Source organism: Monodelphis domestica, chromosome 7, assembly GCF_027887165.1.
Source record: "Monodelphis domestica isolate mMonDom1 chromosome 7, mMonDom1.pri, whole genome shotgun sequence".
Taxonomy (NCBI): Eukaryota; Metazoa; Chordata; class Mammalia; order Didelphimorphia; family Didelphidae; genus Monodelphis; species Monodelphis domestica.
In genome coordinates, this window is record NC_077233.1 from 66,253,962 (window position 1) to 66,273,338 (window position 19,377).

Below are 19,377 nucleotides of genomic sequence, written 5' to 3' on the forward strand. Positions count from 1 at the left end.
CCGAGATCATGGTTGCCTTCCCTGCTTTTTTTGCACCAGCTAAAGCAGTATATTCTGCCCTAGACCTGTATTTTTACATGTTCTTATAACCAACATATTGTTGGTTTTTGGCTTTTAATACATTTGGTGAATTAATCCCATTTAGTTACATTATACATCTTTATTCTAGTTTTCCCATTTGCCCTCTGCCTTTACCCTATTCCTCCTCAGAATGTCTTACCACTAGCTCCCTCATCTGTACTCTAGTCCTCTTGCCCTTCTAGTGGTCCCTTCCCCCATTTTATAACACCCTTCTTATATATGCATATATATGCACCCTTCTTAGAGCCACCTCCCCCCCATCCCCTCACCCTCTCATTTCCTTTTTGTTTTGCTCTTTGACCCAGATCCAATTGGTAGTTCTAGCATTACCTGCCCTCCACCCTACCCCTCTCCACGGTAACAGGTTTCTTTCTATTCACTGTTTATATGTGATATTTGTTCCATATTCTACCATACTTCATTTGGTTCAAGGATGGAATCATATATTCAGCATTAGTTTGTCTCCTCTATATGTACTCTTTCAAACTACCCAAGGATTTTCATCATTCTTAAAGGTTACAGATAACATTTTCCCATATAAGCAAACCGTTTAACCTTATTGAATCCCTTTAAAGTTGGGCCTTTTGTGTTTACCTTGTTTTATTCTTGTAGATGAAATTTTCTACTCAGTTCTGGTTTCTTTCTCAAGAATGGCTGCAAGTTCTTTAATTCACCATTCTTCCCCTCTGCCTTTGCATAATTATAATTCAGCTTTGTAACTTTTAATGTTATATCATTATCCAATCTTTTTGAAGGTGGAAATGGAACTCCAGTTGTTCACACAAGATTTTAGTTCTACTTAAAAAGAAAAACATTACACTTAATATTGGGACAAAACAGGTAATCTCAGCAATCCCTATTTTGATACACTAATGGCTCACCCCTATCATCCTGCTATCAATTCCATCATGCTAGGTACATTTTAAGGGGAAACATGCTTTCCAGGTTTTCATTTTCTTCACCAGCTCATCTAACTTGTCACACAAAAAAATGCTATTACTATAAAAAAGTTTTTTATAGTTAGTACTATCTATAATTTAGTATCTCAAAGCAACATAGTATTCGGAAGAGTGGCATTAATCCCAAGTACTGGATTTGTTTTATCTAAGACATATTACTCTAGAGCTGGACAAATCGCTTAATGCCTAGAAATGCTTTTCAAGAAAGTGTGTATAGACCATAAGACTATGGAGTCTGTAAGACCGGAATTCATATCCCACCTCAAGGCATAAGTTGTGACTTAGGGCAAATCCCAGGAATTTTCCTGTTTCTCCACCTGTAGACTCAGCAGCTAGATGTGAAGTTTCCTATGTGTTAGGAAAATCCTTAGCATCCTATACCAATGAAATCATCTAATTGTACTCTCCCCACCCCCACAAGTCACCAAACATGATACACCTGAATCAGCTTATGCATTTCTGTAAATCTTGAACTGAAGCTCTTGAGTGAATGAAGCATACACAAAAATGCAGATTTGGAACAGATTTTTATTTGCTGTTAGTTCATTCTTCCCTACATATAAGTATGAGTTCACAATAAGCAAACTAATCAAAATGGCAGTTAACATGAAATCTCGTTGGGAAGAAACTAAATTAAATCAGACATTCCCCATCTTTTTTATAAATCTTTAACTCAACAGATATTTTAATAGCTCAACAAATTGGAAATTTGTAGATTATCTACTCTAAGGAAATAAAAACAGGGAAAGTTTACATTTACATGCACCTAATTTTCAGAGAATTCATTACAAGACTCCCAAGAATATCAATTCTAATCTATATCACTGAAAAAGGTTCTAAGTGGTCTATCATTAAAAAATTTTCTAACCATGTCTTAAAAACATAATTTTTAAGCATTAAGCTTCCTCTCTACTAGTAAAATAATCATTTATAGAATATCTTGAGTATTGAAGCTCAACATTTAGATAGTCTGAGGAAAACCTCAATATTTCAGAGGCAATTTATAGGTCTAACAAAAAAATCAGAATTAAACATTATTGCAAAACATCCAGGCTTAACATTAAAAATCCAAGTTACATGAACATATATATACCCCACTAATGAAAAACACAACTGACCTCCAGAGCAAATAAGTTTTTATTAGAACTAAACAGATTTTTGGTTCAAGTTCATCTTGTGACACCAAATACCATTTTTATAGTTTTATACTTATAGTACCTAAATAAATTCAGTAATGATTTTTTAAGGAATCTAATAATTGCAGGTTTTGTAACCAAACCTTGTTACTTCAAAACATATCACTAATGATATACTTGTGTTCTTTGCATATAGCTCCATTTTTCTCCCACTCTCACCCCCATTTAACATGTAGACATCTACTTAAATTGAGCCAAGAAACAGGTTCCGTTGTAATAATAGAGCCCTAAGAAAGGCAGCAGGTTGTATAGTTAACTCCTTGTGGGCAAAATCCCTGCCCTAAAACTATGCAACCTACTACCTCTTCCTAGGAGCCCATTCATTCTTCTGTAGTTCTTCTATTTGGCAGCTGCACTGTGAACCAACCTGTTAGCTTAGGCCACGTTTGTAATATTTAGTTCCTGAAATTTAGACCAATTATTCCTTCCATTTGTACTGTTCTTAAGACTACAAACATTTATATTTATCAAATTTATGTAATTATTTTAAACCAAATGTTCAAAAATGCTATAAAGCAAATAATTCAAGCATAGTAGGCAATATTGTAAACATATATAGCACCATCTAATAAATCTAGTTCAGAGAACATGCCCCATGTAAGCCTTTTAAAAGAAATTATTTGATTGGAGCAACGAAGCAAAAAAGTACCTCAACACACCAATTTTCCTAGCATACTTAATGTTGCTACACATGCTGAAGACAATTCTAAAACTGAAATTGCATTGTATTCTTTAGCATATTGACCCATGAATAAATTTTCGATAGCCAATTATGCTAATATCTAGGTAATCGGTTTGAAAACCTAACTAATCCTAACATCTTAACTCATCAAGTGTCTGCAGAATCATAGAAATTTAAACAAATAGTACTAAGATTTTCCTAGTCTTCATTGGAAAATAAAACACCAGAGGTGTTCTTTTCATTATATTGATCTTTATAGATCTGGACAAGGAAACATAGCAAATCCTCATTTCAATTTTGTACCAATGTGCTTGGAATTCTGAGCCTTCCTCTTACAGCAAGAAATAGCAAATGTTCTGTTGTCCCAGGCACATGAAGGTTTGGGGAAGACTGGAGAACAGGGCGATCTTTATGACTTCAGTACATATCAAATGAAAGAGGCAAGATGAATTTCTGCAATGAGGGGCCACATCCATTTTTTCACAAGATCCAATACCTCCTCTTTGGGAGCATCATGTCTCTTTTAGAGGTTGTAAGGTTAGTTCTCAAACAAATGGAAATGGGAGTCAAAAAAGCACTAGCATTCATTTATTCTTCAAGAGATTAGAAACAAGGAACTTATGTTGTACTTGGTCAGAAGAATGAATATAAATATCTATACTCTGGAGCTGGAAGTTGCAATGGCTCCTCTTGGATTTCATTTCTTGGGTTTAATAAAGTTCACAAAAATACACATCCAATAAATATCTATGCCAAAGCTTTTAAAGGTTAAATGGTTAGACAAAATAATCATGTGCAAGAATATACCAGTACAATAATATAATCTGTAAGTAAATATAATATACATATTTGCACATAGAGTAAAAAATTGACCAGAGCTCTTAAAATGCAATATTCTTCCAGAACATCACTGCCAATACAAGAAAATGCAGTAGTAGTTAAGTTTTTACATTACCAAGACCACCGGAGCACTACAAAGCGGACATTTTCTTAGAGAACTGGTAATGGAATCTATGCAAAGAATCAATAAGGCTTCCTATATTAAGAGTATTCACGGATAAATCGATAATTTGCCTGTAGAAGGAATCAAACTTTGTGGTTATACTTCAATTGATTTTTTTAAAAATTAGAAATGGAATAGGAAATGAGTCCAACTGAAACATATTAGGCTCAAAGTATGTAGTTCTACAGTAAATAAGAAATAGTAAAATATTTACTTTGCTAGTAATACAATATAAACACAAGAAACCATACAGGATAAATATCTATGCAGCCATTCAGCACTGTAATAGCATGTGTACTTTATGACCTAATGTCAACCTTTAAAATGATTTAACACCCCACGAGTTATAAAATATATGAGACTAATATAGTACTTTGAGTATAAAAATAATTTTCAGAACTGGAAGGGATCTCAGTCTAATTTTATTTTCCTAATGAAAATGAAGTATACATAATTAGGAGAACTGGGTTGAAGAACCCAGGTCTCCTTTACAACCTCATTACTATTCTATTATTTATGAATTTGAGAGTGTAAAAAATGAATACAAAGGATATGAAGTTTCTAAATAAGGATTGCAAGGAGGTATTAATGACCACATGAAAATTTGGTTGACAAGAGAAACAAGGTAAAATAGGTTTCAAACAACTCACATCTAGTATACTGATACTCCAAAGAATAAAATGTATTTCAATTTGGAATTATTTAAGAAAAGTGATTATAAGGTCCTAACCCTTAGAATCACTGATCTTAGTATTTACTGGGATATTCACCAATGAAATCAGAGAGAAACATTCTAGAAACATTCCATAGTGGCACTCCATTAGCAAAAACTACAAACAAGATGAGTTTGGGACTACTAGGGATGATTGTAGTATATAACATTAGATATATGTTGGATTGCTATTGTTTATTTGTTTTGTTTTGTTTTTGTCATAAGCAAGAGTTCAATAGAGGTGGTAGTGGTGATGGTATGTACATGTGTGTGTAGGGGTTGAAATGAATGAATGTAAATTAAGGCATCACAAAGTGAAGTAAGCAGAACCAGAAGAACACTGTATAAAGTAACAGAAATATTATACAATGAACCATTAAAGACTAAACTATTACCAGCAAAGTAAGGTTCCAAGATAACCTCAAGGGACTCATGATGAAAAATGCTATCCAATCAAAGGAGGAACTGTTGGAGTCTAATTGCAGATCAAAACACACCGTCTTTAACTTTATTTCCTTCATGGATTTTTAAATGTATATGTGATGTGTCTTCTTTCATAGCATGAGGAATATGGAAATATGTATTGCATGAAAGTACTGTTATAATGTATATTAGACTATTTACCACCTGGGAGAGGGGGGGGAAGGAGGGAGAGAATCTGAATCACAAAATGTCAGAAAATTGTCAAAAATTGTTTCTACATGTAATTGAAAAAATTAAAAATAAAAGAGAAATCAATATATTAAAAGAGTAAAATTACCATTTAAATGCTTACAAAAGTTAAAAGGGGGAGAATAGTCTTGTCCTTTGAAAGTACCAAGAAAACAAAAAACTTAAAAAGTAATAGAAACAACTTTTTAGAGGTATAAAGACCACTTCTTGTAAATTATCCTTCGGGTTAAGCTACAGAGTTGACATGGGAGTCTACTGTCAATTTCTTTAGAAATTACTATACTTGTTGGAATTCTGTACCAAAAAAGGTTTGATTAAGAACCCAAATAGTTTAATTAATAAAAACAAATAATGAGAAAATTTTTCAAGAAACAGAGAAAAAGCTAGTTCATTGTGCTAAAAAGAAGCTCAGATTCAGGATTCAAATATGGGTATATCCCTGCTACCTTTGGTAAGATTACAAAGCAAACAGCATATAGGATGTGCAGTGAAAGCAAGTACTTTCAAAGACTGCTGAATGCAGAATAACTTTAGGTGCATGTCCTGGATGCAGACTGAGATTGTAATACAAACATCCCTCTCCTTGCTCCTCTGGAGGCTTATCATTTTATATCTTTGTTAATTTCTTTTATTTGTATCAAGCTTAATTTTTTGAAATGTAGCCAGATTGCTCAATATTTAGAAATGTACCATAAAATGAGAAACACTGAATGGGTTGCATGCTGGCAAACCTGTAGGTTTGAAAAGATTTATGAAGAAAATGATGCAGAAAATGCTGATAATCAGAAAAGGATTACTGATAAGTTAAATGTGGCACAAATTTAGGGTTAGGGTTTCAGATGAGTTTGGTTTCTGTATGCTCTTGACACTATGCAAGAACACCAAGTTCCAAAAAATGTAACTTTGCAACAATATAAATTTGTCTATTTTTCTGTTCAAGCTTTTGTAGCTTCACAAACTAGAAAAAACTAAGTAGATTCCTTAAGTTTAGCAGCTTGTATACACAATTATAACAAAGTTTAATATTTAAGAATTCAAGAATTTACAACTTTGTAAATGTACACAAACAAAAATCCTACAATTTTATGAGCAAATCAAGTCATACATAATGTTTTTAATGCAAACAGGAAAAAAATTGTGTATTTTGATTCTCCTTAGCTTTATGAGAGGAAGAATTGAGATAAAGAAAAATTTGTTTGGTTATAAAAATTGAGTATTTTACATCTTGAAGTGGTCCTTGCTTGTATACAAAACTCTTTCAAATAAAAAAAATTGTGCTAATCTTCCAATTAAAGATATTTTCCCAACTCTAAAAATATATTTTTTTCAATTTAAAAAATATTACTGTTCAAGTATGTAGACGTTACCTTCATAGAATCACTCTCCGAGCTGGAACCGTGGGAGTCATTTAGTACAAACCATACTTGGACATGGATTTCCTCTAATACAGATATGGAAAGTGGTCATCTAGTCTTAGTATGAATAACTGAGTTAGAACTTTTTTTTTTTAAATCTCCACTCTAAATTTGCTTCTTTGCAATTTCTACCTACTATTCCTAATTCTGCTGAAACTAAAGAGGCAAGACTAGTCCCCTTTCCATGTAGAGTTCTTCAAATCCTTGGACAAAAACTAGTTTTCCTCTAGTCTTTTCAGTTGGCTAAAATAGATCCTAATATATCACCAACTCACCATTCTGTCTGCCCTCTTCTGAAGGCTTTCCAGTCCTTTCTAAAATGTGGTGTCCATGACTGAACCCAATACACCAGATCAGGTGAATACAGCCTTCATTCAATGTAAGTAGTGGAAAGTATGCTCTTGGTATGATTATACCTGTAAAATTAGCATTTTAATAAAATTCATCTCTGTAAAATGGAATATACAGTAACAATATTTAATATTTAATTTAAATGTACCCAACTTTGAAAAACTGAGCAGATACAAACCACAGCAATGAACAGTAGAATGTCTACTCCTCAGGGAAGGCAATAGATTGTATAGTTATCTCCTGAACAGGGTAAAATCACTACCCCACAACTATACAATCTACTACCTCACTCTGATAGAGCAATATAAATGGTGATCAAAATCTTTCAGGAAGATGCCAAGTATGAACCCGTTTATCTTAACATAGAGCACATACTTATAATTTTACACATTAAAAATGTTTTCGATGTAACATAATCTTTTTACTTAATAATTTCAAATGTATAGTTACAAAAAATTATGAAGAAAAGGAAATACAAACTAAAAAGTCATATTCACTGTTATCAAATTGCTTTACATGGTATCTTGGGCACTTGACCTATCTGAATCTTAGTTAATAATCATAGTTGAAATAATACAATTTTCAAATCAACAGACATATAAGAAAATGTGCAAGATATAGTTTTTACCCAAGCAGATAAGAGTTTAATTATGTCTAGTAAATGCTTTATGTGTTCATACTTATCCAAATCTGTTTATACCACAGAAAGCCTAATGACATGAGATATACTTAGGGGGGAAAACAACAAAGCCATGAATTTTCAAGGCACGAAAGTAGCAAAGTATCTCCCCCTTAGTCCAACTAGTCAACTATTTAAAAAGATCTAAAGACAAATGAAATCTGTACATTCATATATAATGTATATAATGCATATTACAATGGGTTATGATCAAGCTGTTCTATGTCACTTTGTTATTATTTTCAAATAAAAAGAATACTCCTGGAGATTTCCTCCCACTTTAAGAAAGACAGTAGATTGTATAGTTATCTCCCAGTGGTGGGTGTGACCCTAAAACTATACAACCTACTACCTCATCCCACAGTGGAGATTTGTTTTAGTTGTAGATGTTGAGAAGGAATTTCAGTTCAGGAAAAAATGCAAAACAATGGTATTCCACTTCTGATGTGATCCTGTTGTTTTCCTATATGTGACTTTAAACAAATTAAGGAAGTTAAACAAATTAGATGTTAAAGAAGTTTAAGAAATTAACTTAAAATGTAAAATGCAGAGTATTATTACTGAATAAACAAACCACCAAACATATAGACAAAACAAAAATTCCAAAAATTGTCCATGCTTTAAATTTTTTATCTTAATATTAAATTTCAACAAACCTTTCTTAACACTATTGGAACTTGGCTTGGAGGCAGGAACTCACCTGAACTTTCCCAAATTCCTTTCCAAAAAAACTTTAAAATAACATCTCAAATCAATTTCTGCAGTAGCAAAGCCTTTTCTTTTCTTGGTTGGAGTGAAACATTTTTCCAGACTAAGACAATTTATGAGGTCAGCAGGAAAACTGTCTCACCAGGGTTGTAATCACAGGTCAGCTAAGGCAACACCAGTAGCAAGCCTTGGAAATGGCTGCATCTAAGGCAGCAGCAGCTTTGGGTGCACTCATTCCAGACCCTAAGGGGGTCAGATACCTGGTTTAGGAGATTATTATAGGGTACTATTTGTTGGCATTAGGTTCAGGACCCTGCTGTGTTGCCTACATGCAGTTCTAGGCCATTTTTTCTAGGGTGAAGAGCACTAGCACTTGTAGCAGCAGGAGAACAGGGGGCCTTGGACACACTTATAAGGCAGAGATGAGTTGCTTATAGACTCTCACAAGAGAGCAGGGACCCTGGTTGCAGTTTCAAGGCAGAAAGAAACACTAGTGTTCCAGGCTTCAGGAGAGCAGGGTAACTGGTCACAGTTCCAGGGTTAAAAGGAAGAGAAGCACCTGTGGCTACAGGGGAACAAAGTCCCTTCTTGGGTAAAGACCAAAGCATAGGCTAGAAGAGCAGTAACCAAACCTCTTCTTAGATTTAACCATGCTGGAAGCACCCCAAACCTATAGATCCATAGAACTAGCTCTGAAAACAGCAGCATGAAAAACTTAAAGCTTGGGGACAGTACCTTCTCCCCAGGGGAGCAGAGCCAAACTTTAATATCAAGTTCAAAGAAATAGGTTAGGAAAAAAATGAGCAAAAAAAAAGGGGAGGGGGGCTGTTTGTACAAAAATATTTATAGCTGTGCTTTTTATGGTGGCAAAGAATTGGAAATTAAAGGGATGTCCCTTAATTGGGGAATGGCTAAATAAATTGGCATATGATGACAATGGAATACTGTAGGCTATAAGGAATGATGAACAGGATGATTTCAGAAAAAACTGATGCAGAGTGAAATAAGCAGAACCAGGAAAACATTATATAGCAACTGAAATATTGTGGAACAATCAAATGTGATAGACTTTGCTACTAAGAGAAATTCAATGATCCAGGACAATTTGGGGGGACTTATGAAAAAGAATGCTATCTACCTCCAGAGAAAGAACTGGTGGAGTAGAAATGCAGGTGAAAATTTATGATTTTATCACTTGTTTTGGGGTTTTGGTTTCCTAATTATCTGCTCTGATAACCTAGAATCAGAGAGAAAAACAGAAATTGAAACACCAATCACCTCCTGAAAGAGATTCCAAAATAAACACTCCCAGAAATATTATAGCCAAATTCTTGGGCTCACAGAACAAGGAAAACTATATTGCAAGCAGCTGGAAAGAAACAATTCAAATACCAGAGCCACAGTTAGGATTATATAAGATTTAGTGCCTTACACTTTAAAGGATCAGAGTGGTAGAATACAATATTCTGTAAGGCAAAGGAGCTAAGATTATAGCCAAGAATAACCTTCCTAGGAAAACTGAGTATAATCCTTCAGGGGGAAAAAAAGGATATTTAATGAAATAGAAGACTTTTAAACATTTCTTATGAAAAAGCCAGAGTTGACTTAGAAGATCTGATTTTCAACTATAAAACTCAAAAGAATAAAAAAGGTAAAATGAATGAGAAATCCTAAGAGATTCAATAAGGTTAACCCTATATGAGCAGAGGATACTTGTAACTCCTAAGAATTTTATCATTATTAGGATTAGAAGAATACGTAAAGAGGGCATAGGTATGTGTTGATAAAAAATGAGTAAGAGGCAAGCACTGGGAGAAGGGAGAAGAATGGGGAAATTTATCTCATACAGCAGTCAGCCAGCAACCACTGCATAAAAGAGAAATCTAAGGGAATGTAATTTTGAGAAGTCGGACAGAGGGTTGATAAACTGAGGGACACACTGATCAGATTCACACAGATGTGCAAATTCCTGTTATCTTCCTTTGTAGGGAATTCAGTGAAGGAAGATAAAGACAGCCAAGAATAGGTGGAATGTAGAATTCCTAGATAGGAATAGAAATCAGGTGTGAGGGTAGCAAGCAGTTGAAGATAAAGTACCGCTGGCATTACTGGGAGCTTAAAACTCCAAGTGCAGATGCACTGCCTGGTGGTCAGGTGAGAAGGGAATAATAGATTAAAGAAAGATCTTTAGAGAGCACAATGGAGCTCCATAGAGGGAGCTATTCTTTGGCATGCAGCCAAGTTTGCAGTGAGAGAGAAAAGCAAGAGGTAGGATCTGGTGCTGTTTCTCTCTTTTTATCAAGGTAATGAGGTAAGAGGTACATAATGCATATGTAACAGCACACAGTGGATTGCCATTGGTTTAAATGTAAATTACGACACCTTCCAGGTGTGGATTACTCTAGCCAAGGGAAGACAAAGAGAAACCTGGGTTTGCGCCAGAATGTTAAGAATGCTGAGATCAAAGGTCTCAGACCTTGACTGCCATGCTTTTCTTAATACATTTTCCATATATCAAACATATATCTCATACATATATATATATATATATATATACATATATATATATATATATATGTGTGTGTGTGGACTGTTACATCTCAAATAAGTGGCATGAAAGCAAAAGCTTTTATAGTGTAAAGGAAAATGGGGAAGATGGTAGTGGGCAATGCTAGAACTTGGCATAATCCCCAATTCTGTACTTGAAGGAACCCTCCCAATTACCTTGAAAAGTCTATTTTTTTAAAAATAGCCTATTCATTTATCCATTCCAAAAACATATAGATAATGAAAAAACAAAGCTCATCTAACTAGCTTGGTCAGCTGAATCAGTATCATATTAATAGCTTTACTGCAGTAAGAAACTTACAATAGAGATTGCTGATTAGGGACAAGAGCCTGGTCCTAGAAACTTCCTTAACTTTTAAAATAATGTTATCTGTATTCCACACTCAGCAAATGCTAAGTGTACAATTACAGAATAGAGTACTGTTATCTAATAAATGTTGAATTTGATGAAGATTTTATAATATGCATCACTACTATCAGCAGTTACCATACTATAAATTATATAAATACAAAATAGTGGTACCCACTATTGTTAATAATAATTTATTGGTTTAAGGGAGACTCTTCTGCCTTAAGTGTTAATGGCCAAAAATCATGGCAAAGCATCATTATCTTAAACAAAATGATTGGCTTTGATAAATGATGTTTAATAATAAAACCCTACTTTGCTAATTTACGGTAATCCCCAGTGATAAAGACTAGACTTTGTACTTGAGGCAGAAATTTAAAAATAATTTGTAAAAATACAAAAAAAAATTATAACCTCCATATGGAGATATTTTGAGTCTGTTAATGAAGACTTAGCAATATTTTTTTTCACAATATAATTTAGAAGGAGCACATTAATAAGTCCAAGGTAGGATTACCTTAAATTCTAAACTAATTTTCCAGAGACTGGGATGGGAACTCAAGTAAGAAAAACTAATTGATAAATTAATTACATTTACCTTAAATTAATCATTAAATATTTTAATTGGCAAGAACTTTGCTAAAACGTCTAAGGAACAACTCTAGCATCAAAAATGACTAGTTAATCAATAATTTTATATTTCTCTTAAGATCTACAATTGCCTGCTAACTTTCAATACAAATGACTCATTAAATCAGAGTTATTTCTTCAATATTACTTAACTTAAATCTCTTTAAAAGAACAATATGAATACAGTGAAGTCGAGGAACCAAAATGTTAATTTCAAAGGGGTTTATTATTAAACTATAAAAGCTCCATAGAGGGAAAGACCATATGTTTATAACTATAGAGCTGGAAGGAAAACCCATATTTTATCTAAACATTTTAACACATCCTATCTCAATTTTGCAACTCTTCTAGGCACTAAATACATACTTACTGTTTACTATAAATGAGTGGATTCAATATCTAATTGATAGTAATCCCTCCTATATTGAATGTGACCCATTTAAACCTTATGGTACAGAAAATTATATAACAAGAATATACAGATGCCTTGAAGTAAGGAATCATTTCTTCTGTTATTCCCCCCCCCCATGCTTAAAAATTAAATTTTCAAAGAGATGACATTTAACAAATATTTAATAAAGAATTCTATTATAAAAGTATAGTTTATATACTTTTCTTATTATACTGATCCATCTATGTAGTTATCACTGTAATGAGAAGCAGACTGCAAAAGCAGGGAAAAAACTTGACTTTTAGAAAGTCAAAGGAACCTGTAGAATTCAGTTATGGCTGTGTCACTAGCTGGTAAGTCAATATCTTTGTAAGCCATAGCACTATCCATAAAATGAGTATATTAACATTATGTGATTCATAGCTTTTTACTAGGGAAACTATAAAAAAGTTTTTGTGCACATACATCTCATCACAGTTTCAACACATGCACGGGCAGCCCTACCAATTCCTAAAAAGTATGCTAAAAATTACATACTGTGCACAAGATTACTTTTGCCACCGCTACCAAAAATAATACAAATCCTATAGCTCAAGTCTTTTTAAATATATTACTCTATAAATCTCATGAAGGAAAGACTATGGGAGGAAAAAAACCATGAACAATGGGACTCATTTCATTCACACAGGCCAATATATTGCTGTTGCCATCATCTACAGATACAACTGCTATGACTCTGTCTCCTATACTAATCTTTTCCATGACTCCCATTCTTGACCCCTTTTTTGGGTTCTGCCTTTATTCTAAATTTTAAAAATATTTACCATATTTTTTAACATACTTTTCTGCCAAAGCTCCATAAAAAAAATAAGATACAATATTATATCTTACTTGCGTCTGTTGATGACTTACTAATCGGAAATCCTGTTTTCAACATCATAATAGGCTGCTGTGGAAATAACAGTTTTGAAGCAAGGAAACAAAGTTGTGTTAAGAGTTTAAAGAACAAAAGATTTCTAACCATGCCTTATTTTAGAAACTGCCTTATTTATAAAATATTTATTAACGTACAATTTAAAATTATTAACTCTTCAATGTATGTTAAATCAATCAGAAAACTTCACAATAAAGCACTTCAATCTTTCTCATTAGTTTTACTTATCCACAAAGCTGGTAAACAACAAAGAAACTGTCACTTTAAAATGAATATGGAGGGGTGGCATTCTTTGGAAAAGCTCTAATACAAATTAAATTACTGGTGGAACACACAACTGTTCTTTAATTTCTTTCAAATCTAATTTAAAGTTAGGATACAGAATCAATACCATCTTATGCAAACTAGAGATCCATAAGTTTTTGTAAAGGCAAAAAAATTATTTCTTTCTCAAATTTCATGTCTTGGTGGTTGTATAATAAAACTTCTCTGCTTTGAAGAGTGATCATTTATATTTCAACTACAAAATTCTAAATGACATTTTGCCCATTTTATTCTGGACCCCAAAATTGATCCTCAAGAAGAGGAATATAAATTGAAGAATTCATTACATTATATTATTGCCTATTATAAAACCAGATGCAAACTTGATGAATCAAAAGATGTAAGAAAGTCCTCCTTATGGTAGGAAGAGTTCTGTATCAGGAGTGAAAAAGAATTTGGTTACAAAACCTGGTTCAACCAATAGGTGACCTTGGGCATGCCAAATGACTTTATTGGACCTGTCTTGTTTCCTCATCTGTAAAATGTAGGGGTTGGACAGGCCTTAAAGTTCCCTTTTAGTTTTAAGTCTAGGAATCTAAGATTTAAATCATAATAAATGGATAATGACATAGATGGTATAACATAATAGATCATCAGAGAGCTATCTGAAGTTATTTCTGATTTTATGAACTAGCTATGTTATCTTTTAAGTAATATTTTAGATCTAAGTTCTTTAGGAAAGGTTGGTCTTTCTAGGGATCATCTTCATAAACTGGTGTTACAGTTAAGCCATTCTATATCTGAGGTAAAGAACAAAATAAAGGACATAAGTAAAACAAAATTAACCAGAATTCTATACACTCCATCTCTAAACAAGAATATGTATTTATATTTATAAAAACACTTTTTTTCAAGATATCCTCGATTCCACAGAGAGAGATTACCTATATACAAAGGATAAAATTTAGAATGATGACCCTCAATAACAATGCAATCTCGAATAAACAAAAGAATGATGTTCACAATAGATTAAGGACAAAAGATTAGTACATTAATACCAATTTAACATTTCCAACAAAGTTAAAATTAAAAGGGTTAACCAGGAAACACCACTCCCTGAGCATTCAAGATTTTATTGTACTATTTTAAAATTCTTAGTGGAAGGGAAAAAGGTCAGGGAAAGTCTGTCTATCAACTAACTTCATTTGGATTTAATGATGTTCATGAAGGTATGTAAAAATTGTTACAGATATAAAATGAATATATTTGTTACTCATTTTTATAATTCTTTATAAAATTATGAATATCAGCACTGAAAAGTTCCTTAATTATAGGAAATTTGTAACTTGCCCTAAATGGGCAGTTGTACAAACTGTTATTTCTGAATGGTACTTCTAGTATTATAAATACATCTAATTTATATGGACAAGTTCATTAACATTTACAAATACCTTCATGAGCATTCAAAAATGTATATGTAAGGAGAAAATTCTGTGAATAACTCAAAGTATAGGTTAAATGACCATAGAGACTTAAAGCTTTTAAAGATACCTGTTAGAGACCCCAAGACTCATAGATAGATTACTAAAACAAAAGTATCAATTCCACCTATACATGGATTCACGGGAAAATTCTCCTGAGGTAGAATAGTGTATTCAAATAGTTAAACCACCGAATTATTGATCTAAGGCTTAGATACCTTGTACTCCCTTTACCTGTAAAACAGGTATGATATTAAACCTACCTCCCAGGGAGTTAAGTTTTAAAATTATCTACATGTGCTGGTTTGAAATTCTTTAGGGAAAAAAGTTAAAACAGCAACGAAAAGTACAATTTCTGATCTTTCATATCAGTTTTGTTTATTCCTATATCAGAAAACAAACAGTTCGTCATCAGATTTCCAGTTCAATTAAAATAAAATCTTTATTGGTTAAAATCTTTAACAAGAATTAAAATGCTTAAATGGAGCTCACTTTAAAAACAAACAAAAAAACCAACAACAACAAAAGTTTCTTACTTTCACTTACTCATAAATCAGAGGCACTGCTAAAGAAAATAAATTTAAATATATGTACTGGGTATTCAAGATTTCTAAGACAGGGTCCAATAATCAACTAGATGATTAATTTGATTATAACACCCAATAAATAATCAAGTATCATTAACAAGCTTTTCCGCAGGAATCAGTTTACTTCCTTTCTTTAAAATTCAAAATACCTACAAAGTTCTTTTTTAGCAACAGATTACAGACATTAATAGTCTTACCTAAAATTCCCAAAAGAAAAGGTCTTTTAACTTTTTCAATAAACCTTACACAAATGGAAATGAAGTGAGTTAGGTTAGTCTTTAACCCTTAATGTGCAAGTCTCTTCTCCAATATTATAAGCACTATTCTTTAGGTGTTCAAAGCTAATCATATCTTGGGACACAATACAGAGTACACCTGAATTGACTTGAATTGATATATCCTGATTTCAAACTTGAAATAGTATAATTATATATTCCCTAACTTTCCATAAGATTAAAGTGCTTAAAAGAACTAGGATAATACATATTTAAACACTTCTGAACTAAACCTAACTTAATATTAATAATTCAAAAAGATCATCAATATGAGTATCAATAATCATAGGAACACAGGATTTAGGCCCAAGAATCTAGAGATTTATCTATTCCAACCACTCTTCCCTCTTCCAATTTTATAGATGAAGAAACTATTAGCTTTAAAAGGCTGTAAATTGTTCAAGACCATAGAACCAACTGGAATAGTCAAGACTTGAAACCGAATCATCTGACTATATCTAGTACCTTTCAAGTCGTCCCCCCCCCAACCCCCCTTGGTAGAGTAGAAAAGTTTCAGTTATCTGTCTTTTTCCAACTTAGTTTCCAGAAAAACAATTTACTGAAACTAGCTTCATTTTTGGTAATCACAATTCATTTTCTAAATGTTGCTTGGCTATTCAGAACGTCCTCAAAAGTAATTAATTAAAAATTTATGAACTTAGAAATTGAGGCAGTACTGAATGCTTATTAGCTAGCATATCTAGTGGACACCTACAACAAAATGAAACCCAAGATTAACATGTAACTGTATTAACAAAAATAATAAAATTATTTCAACTACAGATGAAAACATGTATACAGTTGAGATATCATCTTGAATTTTTTAAGAATCCACTCTAGATCTCAGATTTTTTAGTATCTTTTTTCTAGGAAAAATATTCAACCCATAAAACATGAGGAAGGAAAGAAAAATACTTTGCAAAGGCTAACTTCACAAAAGCCGCTAATCACAGCATTTAATGGCATAATTTGAAGAGTTTGTTTCAAGACACTTTGAGAGATTATCTCATTCATAACCTCTTAATTTATATAGATGAACAAAGGGTGAAAAAGAAATCAGTGCATGATTCTGGCCCACAATTTAAATTCACAAATATAGATTACTTTTTGAAAAGCAACTAGGGAACATTAGAACTTCCACTTATTTTTGGCACAGTAATTACAGTACATAGAATATATTTCTGAAGTAAAGTACATTATAATCTACTTTATTAGTAATTTTAATAACTTGTGAAGCAAAGGAAGTGGCAAACAAGAATTCCAAACAAGGAAACTATAAAGTTATTTTAGTTCACTCTTACAATGTCAAAACAATGTAAAAAAAAAAACTAGTATATTAATGACCAAGATTTCAGGAAAGTCTAATTAATGCTGGTCATGTCATTTTGATAAGTCTCTCAATAAGAATACTATTCTTTTATGAAGCCATTATACTAAAATAAAATGGCTCATTCCAGGATGGAAAAATCTGTTAGCCTCCAAATAAAACAAATCATTCTTATAAATGTTAAATGTCTAAAACAGAGTTATCAGAACAACCCAGAGAAGGAGTTTTAAGTACTATACCTTCTTCTCCCAGGCTTTAAGATTAAATGACTAGGCCAAGACCAATCAATGGAATCCAGAACTAGAACTTAAGTCTTCTAAAATAAGATCAGAGTTCTTTCCATTACACGTTTGTCATTAATAAAAAACTTACTTCTCCAAATGTCAAAGCATGTTTTGCCAACTGAAACAGTGTTTTTAAAACTGGAAATACGAGGACTAAAAACTGTAAGTAGGAAAATGATTTTTAGAACTATTCTCCTGAACCCACAAAATGGTGAAACATCTATAAAGTACTGAATAAACAAGATATTAAATATCTGACTATGTAGCAGATATCCAGAACCAGAGCCAAGAAATCCCACTAACGCTAAGAGCAGTTATATAAATACTATTTAAAAAAAGAAAAAAAAAGGTTTGGGGAGAGGTGAGAATAAGCACGCTCTTAAAGTTAGGACTCCATGGTTCTAGTTTCAGTTACTGCCATTACTTAGTTCTATGTGACCATAGATAAAATTACTTCATTGTTCCAGGCCTCAATTACTTCATGTGTAAAATGAATTGGACTAGATTAATTCCTTAGATATCCATTCTTCATGCTTTAAAATTTCATAACAAATTTAAGATAACCAAAAGAATTTCATTAATGTTACCTCAATTTTGTGGCCAATAAATGCTACTAAACACTCGAATCTTCGGACAAATTTGTTTTAAGATAACGCATTTCCCTAAAATGGTTCACTGAAAAAATATGTCACTCCCATCAATTAAAAAGTTGTGAATTTCCTTTTTTGTCTTCTACCAATTTTCTGTCAAGCACTTGTTATTTCTAAATGATCATTATCTTATGATGCAGAACAACTTAGTTCTTGTATAATTTGGCCATAACCAATCATAAATCACTGCACATGCCAACACACTTTCAGAAAATAAAAATTCACTCCAATGCTGATAGTGACAGTACTGGGCAGTTTCAATTGTATATGGAATCATCAGCAAAATCCAAAAAAATTTCCAAGGATTTTCCCAACTTCAAACTTTAATGACTTAAATTACCAGGAATCTTCTAATTCCCTTTTTAACAGTAATTCTTAACCAAAATCTTTTCACCTATACCAATTCCTTTTTCACAGAACATATACACTAAAACCCAGGTCAACTTGTGGCATATGAATTGGAGTATTAACACAATGAGGGGGCAACTGATTTTTAAAGATTCCAAAAAATGTATTTTGGAAAAAAGTCTTTCAAATCTATTTCAGACCTGCAAGTAGATCTTGCAAACTTAATATAGCTTTAAGGGGGAAAAAAAGTATCCACAGCCATCGTGAATGCACAGTGAGTTCCTACACAAGTTCTCAATATTTGTGTTTTTAAGGAAGAGTATTAAATAAGTTTAAGAAAAGTTGTAAGAAAAAGAATCCGATCATACTTCTAAATATTCCATCAAGAACTAAACATTTACGTGCAAGTGGAATTCACAATTCTATACCTCCATTTATTCATCCATAAGATTTTTCTTTAAAAAAAGCCCCCCCCCCCAATAAAAAGTCTGCTACCTTTAAAGCATAAAGTATGTGCCCAGAGTGGGGAAATGTTAAGGGAAAAAATTTCTTCTGCCCAAGGACATAGAGGTTAACACATTATTCATACCGGAGCATCCCACAGTAAGTTTATTAGCTATCAGGAAGGGCCTTGGTTGCAAGATCTCACAGAAATGGCCCAAAATAAATAAATATTAATTTATCTAGCTTTAAAAAGCTGAAGAGGCAAACCTCTAGGGCTGGTACTTAAAGCTGTTTCCGGTGACTCAACGAAGCAAACCTGCTGCTCAAACCAGCAAGCCCCAGCCCACGAACATAATTTCTTCCTTCCTTTCCGACAGAATATCCTCC

General features: G+C 32.8%; 3 non-coding genes across 3 annotated transcripts; all 3 read right to left on the reverse strand.

Annotated features, from left to right (window-relative positions):
- Nucleotides 1-2,451: 2,451 nt before the first annotated feature.
- Nucleotides 2,452-2,557, reverse strand: MIRLET7D (microRNA let-7d). Its single transcript, NR_032237.1, has one exon. It is a non-coding gene; the product is annotated as a microRNA let-7d (primary transcript).
- Nucleotides 2,558-7,279: 4,722 nt separating this feature from the next.
- Nucleotides 7,280-7,366, reverse strand: MIRLET7F-1 (microRNA let-7f-1). Its single transcript, NR_032236.1, has one exon. It is a non-coding gene; the product is annotated as a microRNA let-7f-1 (primary transcript).
- A 662-nt stretch (nt 7,367-8,028) lies between these two features.
- Nucleotides 8,029-8,120, reverse strand: MIRLET7A-1 (microRNA let-7a-1). Its single transcript, NR_032235.1, has one exon. It is a non-coding gene; the product is annotated as a microRNA let-7a-1 (primary transcript).
- Nucleotides 8,121-19,377: the final 11,257 nt, after the last annotated feature.